At 36.2% G+C, this 23,126-nt stretch overlaps 1 long non-coding RNA gene across 1 annotated transcript in view; it reads right to left on the bottom strand.

Annotated features, from left to right (window-relative positions):
• Window positions 1-22,842, bottom strand: part of LOC107158779 — a 43,939-nt gene extending 21,097 nt beyond the window's left edge. The window contains exons 1-2 of the long non-coding RNA XR_001505649.2: window positions 22,034-22,842; window positions 15,030-15,137 (exon numbers count right to left, since the gene is read on the bottom strand). This is a non-coding gene — a long non-coding RNA (uncharacterized LOC107158779). The remainder of the gene's footprint in view (window positions 1-15,029; window positions 15,138-22,033) is intronic.
• Window positions 22,843-23,126: the final 284 nt, after the last annotated feature.

Here is a 23,126-nt window from a genome sequence, read left to right as displayed (position 1 = left end):
TAGTTACCTTTATGATAGCACTTCAAACCATTATCTCCTCTCCTACTTCCAGGCTGGGCACATTGGGCTTTATGGAATGAACTATGTCCCCCTTCCCTAAAGTCATATGTGGAAGACCTAACTTCAAAATGTGACCTTTTTTGGAAAGACAGCTATTGCAATTATAATTAGTTAAGATGAGGCCTTTTCAGATAGATATAACTTACCTCTGGACTCTTAGATAAGAAAGAAGAAAAAAATACAGGTATTTTACTTCAACTTCTTCAGTTTGGTTTAATTGAGCCTGAACAATACCTAATACAGAGAATACTGAAAAAAAAATGATTTCTGAAATGTGTTTCAGTTGTGAAAATTAATCAATGCAATGGAAGAAAGGGTGTTACTTTAGAACTAAAACAGAAAGATGATCATGGAAGCCATAATCACCTTACCCGATACAACTAGTGTCCTTATAAAAGAGGGATGTTTGGACAGAGACATACGGGGAGAATGTCATGTTAAAGACATAAGGAGATATTGTAGTGAGGCTTCTACAACTCAAAGAATACCAAAGATTGACAGCAAATCTATACAGGTTAGGGGAGAGGTATAGAAAAATATTCTTTCTCATATGCTCAGAAAGACCTAATTGTGTGCCCAACTTGATCTTGAACTAGTTTCCAGAATTGTGAAACAATAAATTTCTGTTAGGAAGACATCCAGTTTGGAGTACTTTGTAACAGCAACCCTAGCAAACTAATACGCTGGGCTTCTCAACTTTCAGCATGGGCCTTTTCCCATAAAGTTCCGTTTACCTAGTAGAACAACTTTCCTCCTCTTCTCCTAGTCAAGCCACCCTCAAATCCTGTTATAAACAGCATTTCCTTGAGAGACCTTCCTTAACCTTCCAGACTAGGCAAGACTTCTCTCCTCCTCCTACCTACCCTTAGTCTAAATTCTGTATGACTCTGCATTTCTTCATATACTTCTGAATTATTCAACTGTTTGCTTTATGTCCATCTTCTCCATTTGGCTATAAGTGTAGATTGGGACTTATTCACAACTGCATTCTCTGTGCCTAGACCAGTAGCTGGCACACAATTTGTGCTTAAGAAATATTGACTGGCTTCCTTGATTTTAACTTGGACTCCTCTGTCCAAAATAGAATTTCAAAGATTCTTAGTAATAATTCCCACCAAATATTTTCTACCCTCATGTATATATTAATGTGCCTGAAGGCAGCCTCATATTTCTATAATTCTTTGTTGTCATATCTAAAATTTTATTCCATTCCACCACACATCTGTATAAGCAATAACATTTGTAAATGCAACTAGTCTCCAGGAATGTTTTTGATTTGGGTTCTATATTACTGAAAAGAATCTCAACTATTTGGCAAGCTGATATCCTCATAAGATTCTATCTGTAAAACAGATGAGGGAAATCATGTGAGAGAGAGAGCGAGCATTAGAGGAATGAAACAAACACTTGTTCAACCTGAGTTTCCTGATATAAAAAGCTTCGGTGACGTAATAAGGTGCAAGGTTTGGTGAGAATTATCTGGAATCTATGCAACAGTGAAAGTTAATCTCAAAATATCTATATCTACCTATCCATCTTTGTAAAAATAAAAACAAATGGTTCTAGTTAGATAATTTTTACCTCTCAAGATCAATTCTTAGTATGATTTTGACTCCCAAAAGAACTGCATCAAGATTTGGAGTGTGTTTAAAAACAGATTCTATAGTGAACCACTTGGCGAGCATGTTCACCAAGTGGAAACAATCTGACTTATCTTAGAGAGAAATCTCTGACTAAGTGTGAATTTGACAGCTATTCTCTTAAAGAAATAATATTTACAGATGCTATGCTATTTAGCATCATGTTGTGAGACAAATTCTGCTGGTCACAGAAGAACTGAATGGTGGGAGGTTTTGAATTCCATCATATAACAATACAGACTACAGTAAGGTCTACTACTCTTGGGCATGAGAGCACCAAGGTCACTGGATTTGTCCTGGTCATTCACTTAGTAACTATTTCTGTGTCACCTCTTTCATTATACATTATATATTATATTATGCCAGATGTTATATAAAGATGAATAAAAATAATTGTAACAAGAATAGTTTATTATTATTGCCTGTTCATTATGTGCCAGCATTGTACTAAATGCTTTAAGTACATAATCTCCTTTAATCCTTACCATAGCCGTGTGATATAGGCGTTATTATTGTCTTCATTTTGTGAGAAACTTAAATCTCAGAGATGTCTAGTAATGTGCACAAGGTCAAAGAGCTAGGATTTAAATATAGCTGTGCCTGACTCCAGTGCTTAAGTTCTTATCCAATGCATTATACTACCTCACAATAAAGAGTGGCTCAATTACAAAAATTCTTTCCCCAAATCTATAAAATTCAAGTTGAGCTTTTGATCTGAAAAAGATAATGTAAAAGTAGGTTTGAAAAGGAGGATTTAATTCCACAGTAATACAGAAATGCATTAAGCAATCTTTTCTTAGAATGAGTTTATGGACCATTTCACATAAGCTCCCCAAGTTCAAAAATCAGGATTATAGTGATTTTGGCTTAGACTCAAGCAAGCTAAGGAAAACAGAAATGAGAGAAAGGGCCTTCAAAAATCTCAAGTCCCATAGTGTGTGTGTGTGTGTGTGTGTGTGTGTGTAAAATAAAAATAGTATATAAAAAGACTTGAAGTTCTGAGACAAGAAAGAAACCTATCTGTTTTATAGACACCAAAGCAACAATTGAGTTTGTATATACTTTTTTGTAGGGAAGAATTTAAAACTTTCATGAGCTTCTCTAAAAACATTTTGAACCAGAACAGAAAAGAAAAACATATTTTTCAAGACTCCAAAGAGAGAGAGGTATAAAAAAAAATGGTTATTACTTGAACTGAGAAGCTTGAGAATGATTCTAGGTCCACCCAAACCAAGAGAATAATTGCCCTATTTAATGTCCATCACTGCATATTCCCAGGCATGTGTCATTTTGGTACTTTGTCTTTCAGTATCTTCCTCACCACTGGCTTTCCCATCCATTAATTTATCTCCCCTGAGTCTCTCTCTGCCTTTCCTCATTCACTTTCAGAACAGCAGGAGCGATTTCACCTGACCCTGAGGAGTGACTCTGGGGGAGTAACAAGAATATCTTCAGGAAACTGCTTTCCTCCACAGCTTTGGTGGAGTCTACACTTGGAGAAGGGGACCCCAACCTGCTCTGATGTGAAGGAAGCTGAACAGGTGGCCTCCAAACTATAGCTTCCACCTCGGGAAGCCAACTTGTCTTCAGATATAAGTCAAACCCTCCAGTTGTATTAGTAATTAATGTTATTTTTGGCCTCTTATCTACTGACTCTTTTTTTCTTGTTTTTTCAATTATTCTGAATTGAATGGAGATATAGGATATCGTTTATCAGGCCCCTTGAAAGATTCTAAAATGATGGAGAATTGGATATCAATGACTGGCAAACAGAACACAAAGAAAACAAATGCTTCTTTTGTCATACTTTGGAAATAAAAGACTAGAATTGGACAGAAGTGGTTTACAAATTTATTTTGGTTCAGTTTTTTTCATCTCCAAACTACCAAAATAGCCCTGTTTGGCCAGATACAGTACAGGCCCATTTGTAAATGGGTATGTTTATCGCTTAATCACAAAAGCCAAGAAAGGTGGCAAGAACATGATTTCAAACCCTTTTCTGCAGCCAAGAGAAACATTTGATAGGGAAGAACTGGACTTAACATTAAGGGAATAAATGGGGATAAATCTAAGTTACAAAGAAGAGTCTTCTAGGTAATGTTCAGAATTGCATTTTCCTCTTTTCTTTCTTTTCTATTAATTGTACATCAGGATTGTTCAGGGTATAAAGACCATGAAAATGTGCTTTGCCCACACCCTACTATAGAGACTAAAATGACTAATATCTCCAGCTCAGAGAACTATATCAATGTTTGCCTCCAGGCTGTCTCATCCACTCATACCCACCCATGGACTACTCCAGCTTATGGCTGAGGGGAGTAGTGATTCTAAGGCAGATCCCACTCCAGAGAGACACTGGATGTTTTCTTGCAAACTTAATTCCAGGATTCCATGATAACTTTGCTAAAAATGTGTGCCTCCATCCAACCTTCTATCTCTCCATCCTTCACTATGGGCTAGATCTGCATAGTGGTCAGATGGTTCTCCCAAGTACCTCTCTATTCCCTTTCATATGCCTATATGGCATCTTCCTAGAATAGAACTTCTAACTGTTTATCCCTTCTTGGTGTCTGCTTCTTCGGAAAACCATGGGAAATTTTATGGATAGCACAAATGGAGTCCTTTCACTTTGGAAAAGAACCAGAGACCAGCATTTACAAAACTCTATGAGAAAATGAAAAAGCAGGTTTGCTAAAGCTTTAGAATATTGTTAATGAAAGTCTCTATCCAATGCACAGTGGCTCTGTACTTTCAAGGATAGATTTTAAGCAATGTTAGTAAGAGATTTTTCAGAACTGATAGTTTTTGATTGTATGAGCATTGAAGAAGGAATAATATGAGGATTAGTTGTGAATGAATTGTCAGAATTGAATCAAAAAAGACAATATCAGAGGTTTCCCTAGACACACTGACCATGCTTTATCAATACCAAATAAAGAAGTGACTAGTAATTGGGAATAGAAATGCATTACTCAGCTCCAGTTACTCTGTTTCCAGAATGAATAGAATAAGAGAAAACATCACTCACATTTTGGTGTCTAAATAAGATGTATATTTGCATATATGTGGTACCATTCCAAAATGAGTCTGAGTCTTTTCAATCTCTCCATTAGAGCATAACTCATAGACAAGTGAAGGTGCAAATTTTGCACTTGGGCTGGAAGGTCCTGGTAAGCAGAACTGTGAGGCTCAACATGGCAACCACTGACCATCACATTAGTGCAAAACTAAATTATTAGGTCTGGGAGTGCATCTCAGTGGTATGGGGTATGCTTTGCATGTGTGAAACCCTGGGTTCACATCTCAGCATACAAAAATTGATTGATTGATTGACTGATTAAATAATTTAAATTTGAATATAATTTAAAGTTCAGCTGTTCACATTTCAAGTATTTAACAACCATATGTGACTAGTAGCTCCTGCATTGAATAGCACAGAAATAGAACATTTTCATTATCAAAGAATGTTCTTTTAAATAGAACTATTCTAGAAGAGTTCCCTCAGGATAGCCTAGCTATCTGACTTTTTAAAGTAGTTCTGCCAATTTTTGTGTGGAAACAGAGTGTTCCAAGGTCTAAAGAGGCTTAAAGACTGTTCCATAAACAATGGGGAATTTTAGGCTCCACTAAGGAGAGATCAGTTTCATCTGGGATGAGGATCTGTAACCAACATATTTCATTGAACTCTTTAAATTACTGTATTTTTCACCCTTTGCCTAATGAGAGTAAGTTTTAAGACAATGGGTAGCATTGCCCTGCTGTAAGTAAGAAGTCAATGGGCCTAGTGATGAGATACACCACCCTATTGTTAAAAGACAGGATGGATAGACCGGGGGTCTGTTCGATGTTTAGTCTGCTGGAGAAGAGCCAGAATCTTGAGGTCTCCTGCAGCCAGAGGAAGAAGCTGAGCTTCAAATGGGAAGAGGAAATATAGCATAGCTCGCTCTTCAGAGATGCCTTGGCCCTGCTCCTGAAAGAGTCCAACTTTACAGAGGAGGGCCTCTTAAAAGGAGGGAATCCTTCTGCTAGAATTGTTAACTCCATTGGGGAAAAAAATTCACTCACTGACAAACCCAATTGAGAAGCTCCAAGACTTCCTTACTGACATCTAGGAGATCAGGAAAAGCTATGGTTGATCAGATGACTGAGTAAGTGTGCCACCTTGGAACAGATGCTGGACTGGAGAAGCAAAGAACCATAGGATTGTGCTCAGGATCTAAGGTTATGCTAAAATAGGTCTTATGTGGATGTCTTCCTCAGACTCCCACAACTTTCTCTGTTTCAGTGACTTAAAATTGATTTGGTTCTATGGCGCCTGTTGTTCTTCTTGGCCTTTATTAAGACAAACGCTTGCTGGTGTGGCTTAAGGTTTATTTCCTACTGAATTTCCCCCATTTAAAACAGAGCGACTCTTCCCATTAATACCTTGGCCTGTAATCTTCATTCCCCCTCCTCACACTCTTCTCCATGTTCTCAGCTCCATTCTGATCTACCATGTTTTTTCTCCCATGTTTGACTTGTTCACACTGGTACCAATAGATCCTGTCCTCCATCTAGAATTAGAGATGGAACAGGACTCATTTTCTAAGAAGGAACTCACATTGTCAGTTCACCTTCCAGAGGATTACAAATTCTTTGACTTCAACAGCTTCATTTACTATTTAGATCTTCCATGAAATTAACTACAAATTTGTTCAATGAATAAAGGTCCACAGCATTCCTAGACACTAGTTCAGCTCTGGAAATCCAATGATAAACAACATAGACAAACTTCCTGAATATAGCTGCTTACATTTCAGTGTGGAGAGGCAGACAATGAATAAATATAAAAGTAAGTTCAATTATTTCCAATAGTAGCAACTGCTATTTACAAGTAAAATGGGGTCATAAGATACAGAATATTGAGGGAGGTGATTGGGATAGATATAATGATCTGAAATTCTCTCAGAGGAGGTGAAAATTGAGCAGAAATGTGGATAATAAGGAGGCAGTCATGTGAAACTCGAAGGGAAGACATTGCTAGACTGAAAGAATGGTCCAAAGGTATAAATGAGTTCATGATATGCTCCAGGGAAAGACGATGTGTGGCTAGAACAGAAAGAGAGAGTGGGGGAGATTGGAAGAAAATGAAATTGGAAAGTCAAGATCATGAGATTCTTTTAAAAAGTTCTGATTTGATTCTAAATGTAACGGGAAATGGTTGAGGAGTTTGGACAAAGGCAATGGCCTTATTTGACTTAGGTTTTAAACAGAATTCTCTGAACAATATTTGGAAAGAGATCTAAGTCATTCAGGGTCCTAGCAGGAAAAAGAACCACACTCAAAAGTGTTTAAGTGAAGAGAGTTTAATGAAGGAACTATTTACAGAGGTATAGGTAGGAATAATAAAGCCAACAGGGGTTAGTAAAGGACTCAGGGACCCCCAGGCTGTCATCAGAGAAAAGCTGTTACCCCAAAGCCTGAAGGACAAGTTTAAAGAACAGTGATCCTTGAGATTCGGAGAGCTGAAGCCAAAGAAGCACCCCATAAAGGATAGGGGGGAGCAGACAGAAGAGGTAGTGCTCCAGAAATAAGTCTGTAAGAGACAACTGAATACACTGCGTGATAATAAATTCTAGGGAAAATGAAATTATGACATAGTATGAAATATTTGCCAATATTAAATATCACTTTCTTAAAATTCAAGGGTAGAGAAAAGTTTGTAAATATGGTTTTCAACTAATTTATTAAGGTGGCTTCATTCTACCTAAAGAAAACAGTGCCTATGAAAAATAACCCGAGTATCTTTTGAGATAATAAAGGAAGAACCAGTTATGTCAAAGTCATAAAGTAAAAAATATGAAAAAGCAGGTCATCTGGGAAAAAATCTACTTTATCTCCTGGACTCATTTTCCAGGATATTTGTGCTGGCCTCCCCAGCTCTTAGATAAATACTCTCCCAGGTAGAACTATGAATGATAAATGACTGTGGGCAGACGTTTCAACTATGTTTCTATGAGAAGCAAACATCAACTTCAAGAATGTTCTCATAACCACCATACCTGAAACCCAGATTTTCTCCCATTTTTGTAATATTTTAATGTTTTCAACATTTTCATCACCTGCTGGGACACCTGAGTCATAAAAAAAAGAGCAAAAGGGTTCATTAAAACAGAAATATAATTAAACATTCTTTAACAGTAATATACCACACTAATGAAAGGGAACAATCTTCCCTAGGTAAAAGACAGAGAATCTTTAGCATAACAGTGATCAGGAATCTTTATAAGGAAGGAATTAAACTTAGAAGTAGAAAGATCTGCTGGCCTTTTAGATGCTCTGTTCTCCTTCTGTTAGCTCCCACTTCCTGTGCACAAGGTCTGAGCCTTTTCTACCTCACCATCTAAAAAGGAAGAATGAAACAGATACTTGGGCCCAGAGTACTGGGGGAAAAAACGAAATAATGCAGACAGGCTGAGAGTCAAGAGGAAAAACTGACTTCTATTTCTGTCCATAAAAGAGGAAGGCTAATAGAAAACTGGACAAACACAAGAAAAACTACTTTCGAATACTGAACAACAGGCAGCACAACCATTAAGACCCTTGATAATGGGGTCTGAGGGACTAGGTGAATGTTACCATGCCCAGGTGACTCAGAGAAGAGGACCTGGCAGTCTCTTTTAAGCAGATATGCTGGAATTCAGGGAAGCCAGAGTTGCTAGAACTTTTAAGGCAATGTACCTAAGAGTACAAAACCACATAGAGAAAGAATTCCAGAAATCTGTGTAAAGGTCACCTTGAATCTTTGGCTAAGGAACAATCTGCCCAATTTTAAGGTGAAATCCTAGGAGAATAGACAATAACAATTTCTGAGGGGGGAAAAAAAGAGCAATTACCAGGGAGTTAGAGATGAACACTTCCTGGAGCTAAAACAGGGCTGGGCATAGAACAATTTGAACTCCTGCCAGCAAGTATAAAGAGATTTTGCTGAAGACACAAGGCATGCAGTAGACTGTAAAAGGTCCATGCCTTAAGAGTGAAGATAAACTTAGCTCTAAAATAAAAGATACTTCATACCCACTCAAGATGAAAGAGCTGAAAAATAAGCTTTGAGACACCGAACTAATCTGCAATTGTCTTCAGGCAAAATTCAAAACTCACATTAACACAGAAATATCCACCACTCAACAATTCAAAAAAATAAACTTTAGAGTCTAGCAACCAGTTTAGAATTAAAAACAATTAATAAAAATACATCCAGAAATAATAGAGACTTAATTAGAAGATTGGATACTTATATTTGCTTCACATATTAAAGGAAGCAAAGAAAAGAAAGAATCATAATAATGAAAGAAATGAAAAACATACAGAAAACCAAAAGAAACATCTAGAAATTAAAATAGTCAAAAATGAAACTGACTAGAGGCAATTAACAACAAACACTATAGCAGGAAAAAATCAGTGAACTGGAGGCAATAGCAATAGACCTATCCAAATAAAACTCCAAGGTGAAAATCACTAAAAAATTGACAGAACCTCAATGACCTGTAGAATATCAAGTATGTTAATACACATGTGATTGGCGTCTGGAGGGTAGGAAAAAATAATGTAAGATAATTTTCAGATTTGGAATAACCTATCAACAAACAGATCAAAAAAGCTCAATGACAAAAAAATATAAAGAAAATCACATAAAGGTATATTATGAAAAAAAATACTGAAAACAAGCATCAAAATAAAATTTAAAACAATCAAAGGAAAACACATAGAGGAACCAAAAAAAAAAAAAAAAGAATGTCCGAAGAATTTCTGTCAGAAACTATGCAAGCCAAAGTACATCACAGAAACAACAAAATTACCACAGTAGAATTTATATGTGATCAAAATATTTTTGTGGGGAAAAAAAAGAAAAAATTAAAATTTCATCAAAAAAGCAAGTTGAAAGAATTCCATGAATAAATCATTAGTGGAAATAAGATGGAACTCCAAAAGTATTAAGTTAATATAAAATAAGGCAGAAAAAAAATGAAAATAAACAAGTAGCAAAATGGTAGAATTAAATAGATCAAGCAGATTGGAAAAGCAAGAAAAGGGAGAGAAAGGGAAGGTCCTGTGGAATGAAAGTGCTCAAATTGTATGTGCAAATACCAATGTGGCATATGAATCCCACTATTGCATATAATTATAATGCACCAATAAATTATTAATTGAATAAAAAGATAGTATAATTAAACTCAATTATATCATTACTTCTGTAAATAGTTTATATATTTTCCTTTAAAGACAGAGATTATCAGACTTTTCATAATAAGTCCTCACTAATACCCAACTCTGTAAGTCAGCTTTCTGTTACTCTAACATATATCTGAAATAATCACCTTATAGAGAGAAAAGGTTTACTTTGGATCAGGCAGATCTATTGCTTTCAGGCCTCTAGTGGGGATGGGGGCAGCACATCATGGTGGGAGAATATGGCAAAGCAAAACTTTAACACAAGTTAAAGAAACGAAAGGAAGAAACTGGGATCCCATAATTCCTTTTGAAGCCATGTCCCTCATGACCTAAAACTTCCCACAAGGCCCTGTCTCTTAAAGATTCCTTTACCTCCCAAATATGCACTTAGCTGGGTCTTTGGGGGGGGTATTCCAGATCAAGTTATAAACTCAATGGTATACAGTTTACAAGGATTTTTTTTTCTTTTTTCGTGGTACTAGGGATTGAACCAGGATCTCACACATGCTAGGAAAGTGCTCTAAGACTAAGCTACATCCCCATATATTTTTTAAACATTTATTTTGGTATAGGGTCTCACTAACTTCTCCAGGCTGGACTCAAACTTGCAATCCTCCTGCCTCAGCCTCCTGAGTAGCTGGGATTATAGGCATGCATTATTCCACTCTGCTAAGAAACCTATTTTAAAGACAAAGATATGGGTAGGATGGAATAAAGATACATCATGAAAACATTAATTATAAGAAAGCTGGACTGTCTATATTAATGTCAGAGAAGGTAAACATTGCAAGAAGGAATGTTGTCAGGTTAAAGTTGGACATTTCAAAAAGATGAAGGGATCAATTCATCAAAAAGATACAAGTCTAAATTTGTATGTGTTCAATAAGTTTTGAAATATTAAAAACAATTCTTAACAGAGTGAAGGAAGACAAATACAAAATGTGATTGGACATATCAGCATTTGTTTCTCTCTCTCTCTCTCTCTCTCTCTCTCTCTCTCCTTTTTTTTTTTCTTGGTGTGTGTGTGTGTGTGTGTGTGTGTGTGTGTGTGTGTGCAGTGCTGGGATTTAACCCAGGGCCTTCTGAATGCTAAGCAAGCACTCTACTGTTTGGTTACATCTCCGGCCCCCTCAATAGTAATTCAAACAATTAGAAAATCCATTCAGATGTGAAATGTTTGAACAATACTATCAACCATTCAGAGCTTATTGGCCTTTGTAGATTCTTCCATCCAATATCAGAATACGCATTTTTCAAGTGCATATGATATTTTCATTATAGCATACCAAATACCGTACCATAAAAATTAGTTCAATGAACTAAAAAGGATTAAATTCATACCACATATATTACCTTATTACAACCAATTAAAATAGAAATTAATAATAGAAAAACATCTAGAAAAATTCTTGTTTGGAAGTTAAGTTAGAAAGAAAATCACAGAAGAAACACTGAAACTTGTGGAATGCAACTAAATTTCCACTTAGAAAAGACATGGTAGTTTAAAGTGATTATATAAAATAAGAGAGACAAATTATGAATATCAAGAATTAAGTAGAGACATTAAACATCCTGCAGATGTTAAAGGAAAAAGAACTATTACAAAACTATTTGGCAAAGGGCAGGGGCTATAGCTCAGAGGCAGAGCGCTTGCTTAGCATGCGTGAGGCACTGGGTTCGATCCTCAGCACCACATAAACAAATAAAACAAAGGTATTCTGCCCATCTACAACTATAAAATATATTTTTTAAAAAAATTTGGCAAAAAAATAACAACGTCAATGAAATGGGAAATTTTCTTGAAACATATAAATTACCAAAAACTGATTAAGTATTATGGTTTAGGTATGAGGTGTCCCCCAAAAGCTTATGTGTGGGAGAATGCAAAAAAAAAAAAAAATTAGAGGTGAAATGATTGGGTTGTGAGAGCCTTAACCTAATCAGTGCATTAATCCCCTGATAGGTATTAACTTCTTGTAACTTTTGCATAGGGTGTGGCTGAAGGAGGTTGGGGCATGCCTTTGGGGTATATATTTTGTCCTTGATGAGCAGCGCTTTCTTTATCTTCTCTCTTTCTGATATGATGTCTTGAGCTGCTTTCCTCTGGCACATTATTTGGTCATGATGTTCTCTGCCTTACTCTGGGCCCAGATCAACAGAGTCAGTCATCCATGGACTGAGACCACTGAAACTGTGAGCCCCCAAATAAACTTTTCCTCCTCTAATTGTTCTTGTCAGGTCTTTTGGTCACAGCATTGTAAAAGCTGACTAAAACAATAAGCAATAGAAAAATCTCAACGTCATAAATCTATTAAAGAAATTGAATGTGGAGCTGGGGATAAAGCTCAGTGCTATTCATTAGTGCATGTCTCTCAAATCATTTTATTTTATTTTATTTTATTTGCACCCAGGATTGAACTCAGGGGCATTCAATGACTGAGCCACATTCCCAGTCTTATTTTGTATTTTATTTTGAGACAGAGTCTCACTTAGTTGCTTAGCTCTTCAAGATCCTCCTGCCTCAGACTCCTTAGCCCCTGGGATATCAGGCTTGCACAACAGCACCCAGCTCCCAAATCACTTTTAAGACACTAGCTCAATCCTAGTACTAAAACCAAATTAAGACATTAAAACAAAACTACATGACAATATTCTTCAAAAGCCAAGACAAAAACTTCAACAAAACATAATGAGAATAAGGCATTAATTAATTAATTAATTACTATTAGACCAAGCAATAATTAATTATTTAACAATAATAAATAATTTACAGTAACAGAATAAAAGGAAAAAGTATAATAATTTAATGGCTATAGAGAAATCATTAATAAATTTCAATATTCATTCTTTTTTTTAACTTTCAGGAAACTAGGAAAAGAAAAAAAATTAAGCTGAAAAATAGTATCTGTGAAAAAATAACAGCTTCAATTGTATTTAATGAAGAAAGACTAAAAGCTTTATCACTAAGATCAGGAGAAATGTTAAAATGGCCACTACTACTTTTACTCAACATTGTACTAGAAGTCTTAGTGCAAAAGGAAAAGAAAAAAGGCATACAAATTTGAAAAGAAACTAAAATTCTCTTTTCAGACAGCATAATCATATTCATTTTATAGATTTCTCAGGAATCTACCCAAAAAAAAGCTTCTAGAATTTATATTCCAGTTTAGCAAGGTCACAGATACAAGGTCAAGACATAGAAATCAATATTATTTCTAAATACTAGCAACAAATGATTGGGAATTATAATTTTAAAATAATGCCAGCTATCAGAAACATGAAATACTCATGAATTAATTTAATAGAATATGTGTAAGAACTGTTGAAAAATCCAAAACATTGCTAAGAAATTAAGGACCAAAAGAAGTGGAGATATAAAACCATGTCTGTAGATTGGAAGACTTAATGCTATTTAGATAAGAAATAACAGTTTCCCCCAAATTGGTCTAGAATATTCTAATGATCCTGCCCTCCTGGAAGTCATCAGAGTGACTTTTCTAAATTTTAGCATTGGTTATGTAATTTGTCTATGTAAAAATAATCTTTATATCTCCCCAGGACTCATAGGACAAAGTCTAAAGTCATTAGAATAGCAGACAATGCCCTTCCTGATCTGAGCCACCAGCTGCGTTCTCTCCAGGTCTCTCACTGAAATGTCCACTTTTATTCCCTGGTGAACTCTTTTCATCCAATATCCAGCTTTGATCCTGCTCTGATCTACCCAGGAGACTTCATTACTGCCTCTTCTAAGCCCACAGATACTCTGTGTTATCCCCTTTCATCCAATATTACCGTAGTTCACTTGATAATCTCTACGTCCCCCAGATAGGCTGTGTGATCTTTTGTGGGCTCTGCCTTGAGGACAGGGAGGGCTATGCCATATTCATTTTTGTTTCTCTAGTACTGGTACAGTGGCTGGCACACAGTAGACACTTGAATATTTTGGAATGAATCGTTGTCTGACTGGATGAAAGAGAATTGGAGTCCTTTCAAGGATGAAATACCCCAAATAGATGAAATTTAAAGGTAAATAGGAGGGCTGGGGTTGTAGCTCAGGGGAAGAGCACTTGCCTAGCATGTGTGAGGCACTGAGTTCAATTCTCAGCACCACATACTAATAAACAAAATAAAGGTCCATCAACAACCAAAAAATATTTTTTTAAATATTGAAAATTTTAAAAAATAAAGGTGAATAGAATACCTTCTCTAAGGTTGGCTAAGATAAATATGAAAAATGATATTTCATAACAGAAAGAATTGTTACAAATTTTTATTCTGGCTCCCTTTCCATTCTGGCATTGCTAAAAATCTAAAGCAGGTCTGAGGAAATTACATTTGACCACAGCCCCACAAGCTATTCTAGTTTCCCATAATAAATCTAAAAGAGAATTTTTTTAAATATGTCATGTACAGCCTCATCCTACCTTGGTTTCCAAATCCTCTCCTCCCCGCCTTTTTTTTTTTAAAACTTTCCTTTTCATACTAGACAAGTGAAAATATTCTAAAAATAGACTATTGACAGCATGCCTACCTCTCCACATGCAAGAATTAGCTGCCGCCCTTTCTAGAACCTGATTCTCCTGCATTTTCTTTGTCCTGTGAGTTTGGGTATGTGCATATACTTTTAATGATTTTTCACAGATCCCTGAAATTAACCTAGCAGAAGAGTTTGAGAGCCCTATAAAAACTAACTCTTTTTGGTATCTGGAGATAAATACATTTCTACAACTTTATTTTAAAATACTTACTCATTTTAAAATCCCATTTTGAAACCAAATCTGATCTAGAGACAGCTATGAAGAAAATATGACACAGTTAAAATGAAAGCAGGAAAACACTTGGGAAAATTCCAGAAATCCTTGCTTCAACCAGGTTAGGCAGAGAAGGCTTGCAAAATCATGATATAGGGTAAAATTTCTCTTCTGAATAGCTTATCTCCTCCCGTCCATAGTATTTCTCCATACTGAAACTGTAATTAAACTGTAATAAGAATTAATGAATTTCTTCTCCTTCATATTTGCCTCTCACAAGAGGACAAAAGGCTTCCCCACTGCACTTTGGATTAAACCAAAAGAAATTATTTTTCTGAAGTAAAAGGAGAGGGCATGGACTTACTACCTCTTCTGTGGACAGGAAAATTATCTAAGCTGCTGGGGACCAGTATCAGCCAACACTGAAGGAAGTTCTCAGGGCTCCTTTAAGAGCCAAGTTGTCATCATCAATGTCCTGTGGAAGATAAGCACAGGTCCTGTTAACTTAAACTCCTACATTTTGAAAGAACCTAGCACACTAAAGAGCAGCAGTAATAGGATTCCAACTTCTCTTCTCCTTTCTATCTGCTAACATCCAAAGATCTTTCTTGTCACATTCTCAGATAATTGGTTTCTACCCCTCTTCCTTGAATGCAAGATTTTTTTTTCTCTTTCCTAACTGTTAGCATTCCTTTGCTCTCTGTTTTAAATTTTCCCCTTTGTCTTTTCACCTCAGTTTGTCAAGGCCGCTTAAATCCTATTGTTATCTCTTAAATTGTTGCTTGTCCACTCAGCAACCAACTTCTCAAGGTAAAATAATTTGAATGTGTTAACTGCATTCAATAAATCTTGTAGTACCACAAGGAAAACCACAGCAAGTTCAATCCAAGTTCCATGACCTCAGGTTTTAGAAGTCATTTTGACAGCTACCATTGCTATGTGTATTATTTAGTAACTGGTGTTTACCATGTGATATCTTTTCCTGCAAATTCTAGGGGTGAATTGCCAGGAAGAAATGGCCTGGCTGAATATCAGTGCTACTGAAGCTTATCAACTCACTCTTCCTAGAATGTACCAGGGTCTACTTAAATAAAATTATTTTAAAAAAAAAAGAAAAAGGAAAAGGAAAAAGAGAAACAAGGCAGAATATATTTTGAGTTACAAGGGTGATTGATTGTTATAGTTCGGATATGAGGTGCCTCCCACCCCCAAAGCTCTTGTGTTAATGCAGGATGTGAAATGATTAGATGAGTCAGAACCTAATTAATCCATCCTCATTTTAATGGACTAACTGGCTGATAACTATAAGCAGGTGAGGTGTGGATGAAGGAATTTAGGTCAATGGGTTATATCCTTGGGCATATATTTCTTGTTCCCCTGGTTGATTTCTCTCTCTCACTCTCTCTCTCTCTCTCTCTCTCTCTCTCTCTCTCTCTCTCTCTCTCTCTCTCTCTCTCTCTCTCTCTCTCTCTCTCTCCCCACCACCTCCACCCTTTCTGGTCACCATGAGCTGAGCACTTTGCCTCCTGCACACCCTTCCACCATGATGTTCGGCCTTACTTGGGCCCAAAGCAGTAAATTGGCCAACCATGAACTGAATCTCTGAAACGATGAGCCCAGGTACACTTTTCCTCCTTTTAGTTGTTCTTATCAGGTATTTTGGTCACAGCAATGAAAAACTGACTAACACATTGTCTATAATTCCCTTCTTTGATCACATGAAGAATGATGAGTAAAGGGAAGAATTAATAAAAATAAATTATTAGTAAAAATAAAGAACATTTAATGGAAGATAATAAAACGTTTTAAAGTCAATACAGCATCTCAATCAGTGAGGCAAAGATTGAATTTAGAGGGCTGAGTGTGGAAAAGGAGCTGATCACATATAGACTACCTGAGGTACCCACAGTACACCTAAGCTACATCACAGCTGGAATTTGAACACCAAAGAAGTAAAGCAGATGTTAAAAGGGTTGGTAAGTTTTTGAGAAAGAATGCCCTGTTGTCAGAAAAAAGAATCGACTACACAAGTTGGATTTAAGAAACATGATTCACTATCAAAAAGAAAAGCTATGTTGAGAGGTTCACAAAACCTGCTTCTTAGATAACCCCTGACCTAATTCTCATGGCCTTGTGACTGATTCCCAGCATTAACCTATACAAAACTGAGTCACCACGATGGCCACTCATGTTAACAGGTAATAGGACCCCTTAGTAACTGGAAAACATCTGTCGTCGAGGTCTCCTTTTATATCACTCTAAGCTCTCCACAAAAAGTAATCCCTCAAAAGTACATTCCCGAAGACATATTAAAATTCTTGACTCTTTTTCCCCCCTTTCAATATTTCTTCCACTAGTAACTCTGCCCTCTCCAGTATGAATCCAGCTGGTTAGTCTTCTAGACTAACCAGAGTCTCCATTTTTCCTCACTCACTCATTGACTCAGCAAAAGGTATAAACTACAGTCTAGTCCAAAGATTCCTAACCAGTATGTAAGGTGACCATCCTGTTCTGGTTTGCCCAGGATTTCCCCAGTTTTAGCACAGAAAACCTTCTATCTTTTGTGTAAACCCTACTGCAGTGCTACAAATAGGTGAAGATATTGCTGCTGTCAGTTCTAGGGACATCAGGACTGAACCTGGAGCAGCTAAAGTTCTTGGATCCATAATTTCCAGCCACAGAGGGTCTCATCCATTTACCCAGATGGCCTCTACAAATGCCATTTTCTGCTTGCCATGATGTGAAGAAAAAGCATAGATCTAGGCAACTTTATTTTAGTATAGTTAGTTGAAGGGAATGGGTAGAAAATGTTGCAAATTGATATATTTTCTTTTCCGTTGTACTCCTAGTAAGACTATACACTTGAAAAGAAACTCTGAGAGGCTCAGCCCAAGGTTGCTCCTTTTCTTCTGGGCAGGGGTATCAGCACAGCACTGCTACATCATTGTCTAATCTTGTGAGATCTCAGGAAGGAGCAGTACCAGGGCACCATCTCCAACCTGTAAAGGCAGCACCATTCTCCATAGCAACAGCTATTATAGGTTGCAAGAAACTAGGCTGAAGTAGTAAGCAAGACTAGTGCATGAGGAAGCATCAAGAGCTCTTAGTGGAGCACAGGACAGGGGTGAAAATAATAACAAGATCGTTGATTGGGTGCCTGCTGTGTGACAAACCCTACACTAAGAACTCCACATAATTATCTCACTTAATACTCTTCCAATACTCTTCTAAGCTCTGTTTTATAACTGAGGAGACTGACCCAGTGAAATTAAATAACTTGTATCACCCAGCAAATAAAGCAAGGATGCAAAATTCAACGAGTATTTCTAATGTGGAAACCTATAGTCTTAACTGCTCCACTTTAGAGACATTAGCACCCTCCCTTGAGGCAGCCAGCACCTAACAGCCATCACATCTAGATCTTAACTTTCCCAGATGATGAGAGAACAACTTTGTATATCACAACTAGGATTCAAGCATGACCATATCCACCAGTTGATAGTGAAAGGGCCTACAAATTCTACAATTTCAAGTAAATGTCAAAGCCAGAGAAACGCCTAGTGTGAGCTTTATTTACCGTGAGGCTGGTGTCCCAGGCAAACATACAATCGAGGCCAAAGAGGTATGCTCAAGTAGTGGATCGTATGGAAGATCCTATTACTCATAATATCCCTTGGTACTTTACAAATAACTCCCAACATTCCATTGCTTAAACCCTTTAAATTAAAAATGGATTTGCTTGATTTTTCCCTGGCATGGTTGATAATAGTTGATCTTTGGTCATGTATTCATCACCATGAGGGATATATGATATGACCTAGAAGGTCAAGAAGGGATGCCTCAAAAAAGACAAAAAATGTCACCCAATGGGAATATTCAACACACCAAGGAGAATCTTTGTGATAAACTTGTTGTTTGTTTCGCTCATTTTTTTTGGGGGGGTGGGGGTGTTGTTTTTTTATTTCTTCGTAAGGCTAGCCCTATGATTAAATAGGTAGACATGAGTTTGGGGCATGAATTTTTGACTAAAGAACATATTTTCCTAAAATGTTAAGAAAACATTATCCAATAAATGTCCTATTTTGCTTTGTTTGCTTTTTAATCAACCCAGGATAAAAGAAGTATCAGAGATATGAATATAAATAACTTGTTGAACTTTTGGGAACACTTCAGAAACTTATGGCAAAAAAAAAAAAACTCAGAATGTTATTTTTTGAAATTCAAACCATCCTAGAAAATTAATCCACTGAAACAGTTACTTGGCTACTTTAGCAATGTCAAAAATAATAAATGAGATAGATTTATTTCTCTTTTGTATAGACATCCAAGTTGATGAGGGTTGGGAAGTACTGCTCAACAATTTGCCTAGGAAATTCAGATTCTCTATTTAGTTACTCTGGGATTTGGTAAGATCATCTTTATTGTTAAGCAGTGTCTTCACCAACAAGCCCGTGATCTAGACATCCAAAAAGAAATAACAGGGATAAAGGTATCAAATATTCAGTCTTTGGTAAAACTAGTCCTAGGTATGATACAATATACAACCACTCATATTCTGTTGGCCCAAACTCTAAAACTATGGAGGAAAGAGAAGATGGCTATTAGAAACAACTACTGTCTGCCAAAGCTCTAGGATCACTTTAACTATATGCCAGGAGGATAAGAGTAGCAGTTACTATGGCAGAAAGAACACCAGACAAGAATTCAAAAACCTAGGTTCAGCACTGATTTGGTACTAACAAGAGATGTGGTCTTGGATCAGTTATTTTACTTCTATTCTTCAGCTTCTTCATCTGTGAAATTTTGACTAAAAGTTCTATAAAAATAGTCTAAAAGGTTTTAATTCTTCTGACCAACACTGAAACTTTAAATAAGATTGTATTTTGTATTGGAGTAAAAATAATACACAAAATCAAATTTATCATTCTAACTTGTTAAGTGTACAATGTAGTAGTATCAAGTATATTCACATTATTGTGAAACAGATCTCCAGAATTTATGCTACTTGCAGAAATGGAATCCTATAACCAGTAAGCAATGACTCTTTCTCTCTCCCTGGCAGTCCCTGGTAATCACCATTCTACTTTCTGTTTCTTTGAATTTGAAATAAGCCTTTATTGGCTTATTTCACTTAGCATAATGTCCTCAAGATTCATCCATGTTGTAACATGTGACAGGATTTCCTTCCTTTTAAAGACTGAACACTAGTCCATTTTATGTATATGTCGCACATTTTCCCCATTCATTCACTGAAGGATATATTTGGGTTCCTTCTTGGCTATTGGAACAATGTTTCAATTAATATGGGTGTGCAAATATTTCTTCAAAACCTGTTTTGAATTCTTTCGGACATGCATCTAGAAGTTGGATTCCTAGTAGTATAGTAGTTCTCCAAATTAAGTTTGGTTCAATAAAATCTGAATTGCTTCCCAAAAATATCCCACAGGTAATGAACTGAAAAGTTTTACTGTGTTTTAACATCACAATTCTACAATCTTATCCAGAACAGATATGGCTATATTCATACAGATACCCTTAACATGAATGGAAGATGATACTTGATTCTATAAGAAAATATAAGATTTTGAGGAAATACCATGAATGTCTAAGATGATGAAATATCATACTACATCATTGACCAACACCCATGCTGAGCATGACCAAGAGTCTGAACAAAAAAGGGACACAAATCCAGAAGATTAGTATATCCAGAATCATGAATGATATGGAAGCTATTTACTGTAAGCAAACATTATACAATTGTGGCTGCTAGTAAAACCATCAGTGGAAGGCTGTTGTCTCTGCATCTATGGATTGACCAGAGCCAGGAAGACAGGGTGAAGTAGGAGGACAAACTAGGATCCACGCAGATAACTTAGAACCTTCATCTGTTTCTCTTTGCCTCTAACCTCAGTGACACAGGTGTTCTACAGAAGCAGCTGATACTCAGGTCCAGTACTTGAAGAAGTGAAGAAGATGATCAAGCAACAGGTACAGAAGATGTGAGTCCAGCTGCCACTTAATGTCAATGTAAACAATAGGTCACCCTTCACCCTTCACTCTTCTACCAGATCTCCCATTCAATTCAGCAGTAATTCTTTTTGGAGCTACCTTCAAAATAGATCCAGAATCGAAATATTCTAATGACCTGGTTGCTACCCCTGTTATTTCTCATATAGATTTTGCAGTAATCTTCTAAATGGTCTTCTTACTTCTTCCATGCCCCCAACCCCAACAATGGATTCTCAAAACATCAACCAAAGTGACTATGCTAAAACATAAAGCAGATTTTGCCTCTATTTCCTGATCAAAACTCACTTCACTATTGGGGAAAACCACAGGATTCAAAAGGGACTTCCAAGTTCTGACCCTATTCATCTCTCTCAGTGTATCTCCCTGCGTCATACAGATACCTAGGATTTATTCGGGTTTCTCTTGCCCTCACTACCTCCACTGCAGTAACCTTGGCCTCTTTACTATTCCTCAAGCATGCTGAGTCTACTTCTGCCTCAGAGTCATTGCCCATGTGGTTTCCTCTGGCTGGATCGTTCTTTCTATAACTACTTATGTCTTGCTTATTTCAATGAAAAGAACAAGTGAAAAGGCAACTTTTCACTAAAACCTTCTTAACTACCGTATTTAAAATAGCAAACCCCTAAGATTCTCTCTGACCTATTTTTTTTTCAAATATTTGATAGCCTTCATATTTTACTTGGTTACATTTTTATCCTCGCTAGAAAGACAACTCAATAAAGACATGAATATTTGTGGGAGGTATCCGTTATTGGTTTTGTTCTTGCTTTGTAATACTCGGCATTAAACTCAGGGTTCTTTACCATTGAGTTACATCTTCAGCCCTTATTACTCTTTATTTTGAGACAGAGTCTTGCTTGGCTATCCAGGCTGGCCTCAAACTTTCTAACCTCCTTCCTTAGCCTCCCAAGACTCTAGTATTATAGACATATGCCACCACACCCAACTATTGGAGGCATCTGTTTTGTTCACTGCTATATCCTTAGTATCTAGAACAATAAATATATGTTAAATAAATTCATAAACCCATTAATGAATGCTGGCATTATTTCACATATTTCTCTCTTCCTACAAACTCACAGAATTCTTTTGCCTTTAAATGACTCATGTATATTGACTATGGAAGTTTCTATATCAACTTAAGGACATTGGACCTATAAGATGAGAAATAACTGCCTAAGGTTTCTATTGATATTTGTCTTACTATGGAGTAAGGGTTGTTACATCTCCTGAAAAGGGGGAGCTTGGGAGGAAATTCAGGTTAAGGAAGAAGTTGCTTCTTGCTTGAAATACTCATAGTCATCTCTGCATTTCACCTTGTCTAAAGTCATACTTTACCTATGCTTGAGAGTGTTCTTGGGCCAGACTTCTTCTTCTTTGTGAAAGCAATCACCTCAAACATCAGTGAACACCTGTATAAGAAAACTATGCATAATTTACTTAAGAAATTATTTTGTGACTAAACAGTAATAACATTTCCCTAGTTTTAATGCTATTTCCCAGGACAGAAAATGAAGAACTGCATCACTAGGCTATTTGCTTTGAAAAACATCCAGTTTCATAACCACTTACAAGTTTCATGGATTTTTTTCTACTGTAAGGATTACTAAAATATTTATTATGTTTTATATTTGAACTGTGGTAAATCAAAGGAATATAGTTCTTTCTGACCACAAAACTAATAAAAAAATAATAGCTGGCTAAGTATTAAATAAATTTACTTGGTATGTTCAGTTTACCTTTTTTTTCATTTTTTATTATCCTTCCATTTCTTTGATAGCTAAACTCCCCCTTTTAATAGATTTGGTAATCTAAATTGGTAATCTAAATTTTTTCTTTTTTTTCCTTTGTGTGTGTATGTATATCTATGCCTAAAATTTCAATGTTTCCTTTTTTAAAAAACTCAGTTCTGCCTCAGTATAAAGTGGATTTTTAAAGCAACTTTAGCTGAAAGGATCAAATGTAGCTCATTGTTCTTTAAAAGGAAGATATTCATTTTGCCTACCAAATACAATGTTGTGTCAGTTTGTCATTTATGCACAAAGTACTTTTAAAATACTAAGACAAATGTTGACTCTGTGATAGTTAAAAATCAAATTTAATGACATAATGACCCATGTCTTAATGATTAGAGATTAGGTTCAATACACTATTGGTTATTCATTCAAACTGTCCTTTGACTAATTTGCATGTATAGGTAAATGTTCTATTGATAAAGCTGCTTATTTGAGAAGAATTATGTGGTGGTGCATTGCAATAATTAAACCTAATTTGGTCACAGCGTGGCTCAAAATTCATTTAACCTCAATTACACTGTACTTTTTAAGTTGTTCCAATGCTTCACATAAACTGCGTCACCCTTAAAAGAATTTGTGAAGATAACTTCATATTACTCATTCAAGGCTTGTTTATGCCAGCTTTTATCTGAAAC

The sequence above is a fragment of the Marmota marmota genome, unplaced genomic scaffold, assembly GCF_001458135.2.
Source record: "Marmota marmota marmota unplaced genomic scaffold, marMar, whole genome shotgun sequence".
Lineage (NCBI taxonomy): Eukaryota > Metazoa > Chordata > Mammalia > Rodentia > Sciuridae > Marmota > Marmota marmota.
This window is presented reverse-complemented; position numbering and strand designations above follow the sequence as displayed.